Source organism: Suncus etruscus, chromosome 2 (genome assembly GCF_024139225.1).
Source record: "Suncus etruscus isolate mSunEtr1 chromosome 2, mSunEtr1.pri.cur, whole genome shotgun sequence".
Taxonomy (NCBI): domain Eukaryota; kingdom Metazoa; phylum Chordata; class Mammalia; order Eulipotyphla; family Soricidae; genus Suncus; species Suncus etruscus.
Genome location: NC_064849.1, coordinates 3,854,626 through 3,856,390, shown reverse-complemented (window position 1 = coordinate 3,856,390; position 1,765 = coordinate 3,854,626). Strand labels below are relative to the sequence as shown.

The following is a 1,765-nucleotide window of genomic DNA, read 5'->3' as shown; positions in this document are numbered from 1 at the left end:
GGGGTGGGAGCTATAGTACAGTTGCACATGGACCACCCAGATTCCATCCCCGGCACCCCATACAGTCTCCGGAGTCCTTCCAGAAGTGATTCCTGAGTGCAGAGCCAGGAGTAAGTCCCAAGCGCTGCTGGGAGTGGCCCCAAAATAAGCCAACAAAAAATAGAGAATCTTTATTGAAGGGGCTTTGTTCTAAATATTATATATGTAAACTTGAGATACATTTTTTTTTTGCACCGTTCCTGGAGGTACTGCAATACCAGGTCGATGCGTGGAATGGACGGAGCAAGCTCCTATTCCAGTTCCTAGTGCCAAAAATCCATTTAATATATTGTCGTCGGATAGACGACGTATCAGATATTAAACTGATAAGAACAGATACTACACTTGATCTTAGCCAAAAGGCCGAGAAGCGATGAGATATATTATTAAAATTTTTGAAAAGATGGTAGCATGAAAGATGGCAGGGTGGTGGGCCCGCTGTGCCGGTGCCTGGTGTTGGAGAAACTTGTCTGGTGTGGCCTATGCCAGCCCCTGGAAGGCCACAAATCATACTCATGGCCCTGAATTCAAAACCATGACCCTTAACTCACACCTACAGCCCAAACTCACACCCCATGTTATGAAATCACACCCCTGGCCCCGAACTCACACCCCTCCTTGTCCTGAACTCACACCCATAGCCTGAACTCACATCCCTGGCCTTGAACTTACACCCAGGGTCTGAACTCACAGCCATGGCCTGAACTCACATCCACGACTCCGAACTCACACCCACATTTCCAAATTCATACCCACAACCCACCTACTGTCAGCTCATGAGGTCCCAGCAAGCAGGGACAGTGGGGCCAGGCCAGGAAGGCTTTGCTGGGTTGCACTGAGCCTTGCTCACGTCTTGCCCACCCAGGAGTCAGCATGACCTGGGAGCTTCAAGAGCTGGATAGTGGGCGATCTCCTGGATGGTGGGGAATAGAAATATGATCCACCCAGTGCAAAACCCAGTCAGCTGCCACCATCACCTTGTGGAGTGAAGTCCCCCCCAGGCTGCACTCACTTATGATGTGACTGGAGCCTGATTTTCATGAACTGTGTTTTGTCCTCGCAGCTTCCGGTCCTGGTGTACCTCACTCCCCAAAACATGCATTGGGCTGTCCTGGGACACTGCACTGCTCCAGCCAGCTTCAGCCTGTCCCTGCAGAAATGCCACCTCCAGCCCTGGCCAAGTCCCCGGGGGGCCCCTACATCTCCCCATCTCAGACCCTACACCCAGCAGGCTTGAGTTCTTTTTTTTATAAGGGAAACCCCTGAACTCTGCTCTCTAGGGTCACTCCTGGCTGCTCTCATCCACATTCCCAGGCCGCCATGTCCCCACATGCATGGCTGATTTGGAGGTGAGCAGGGCCCCTGGGTGGTTTGTGCTGGGAACAGGCCTTGTGGCAACTATGTGACATTCTGCCTGCTGATAGCCATGTGTGTGTCTTCAGTAGTAAGTTTTGCTTCCTTGGGATTGTGTTAGGAAAACAGAGATATGTGTGGAGCACGTGTGCGGGGTTATTTGCAGCATTTTCCTATAACCATAACCGTAAAAATTCTGTAACAACATAACTGCCTCAAAACATATGTTTAATTAAATATTTTATTATACATCATAAGACAAATGTAGAAATATGTATTTCAGATAAAGTAAGAGCTACACTATGGATGGGATGAGGGACACAGGGATAGGTAGGTGGATGAATGAATGGATGATGGACTGATTGATGGATGG

General features: G+C 49.3%; 1 non-coding gene across 1 annotated transcript; it reads right to left on the bottom strand.

The window, feature by feature from the left end:
- Positions 1–223: 223 nt before the first annotated feature.
- Positions 224–414, bottom strand: LOC126002895 (U2 spliceosomal RNA). The gene has a single exon (XR_007493495.1). It is a non-coding gene; the product is annotated as a U2 spliceosomal RNA (small nuclear RNA).
- Between the last annotated feature and the right edge of the window lie 1,351 nt (positions 415–1,765).